Raw genomic sequence first — 278 nt, forward strand, 5'->3', positions numbered from 1 at the left:
GGTGTGGGGGGGGGGGTGGGGGAGAGCGGGTTGTTAGCAGTAAAACTACAATTTTCTGGCAGCTGCTAATGCCTTGTTTATGTGGATTTCTGCGACTATGACATTTTAATGGCATAATAATTGTGTGATTACAGTACAGCAGGGACCGCTGGAGCGGGAAGGAGGAACGAGCGACCCAGCCGGCGGCTGCTGCTGCCCGCAGCATTCCCATGGGATGCTCTGCTCCCTCCTGCCTGCACCCCTAGGCAGCCCCCAGCACCCCACGCCCCCAGCACAGG

This window comes from Merops nubicus, unplaced genomic scaffold, assembly GCF_000691845.1.
Source record: "Merops nubicus isolate BGI_N331 unplaced genomic scaffold, ASM69184v1 scaffold4977, whole genome shotgun sequence".
In the NCBI taxonomy this organism is placed as follows: domain Eukaryota; kingdom Metazoa; phylum Chordata; class Aves; order Coraciiformes; family Meropidae; genus Merops; species Merops nubicus.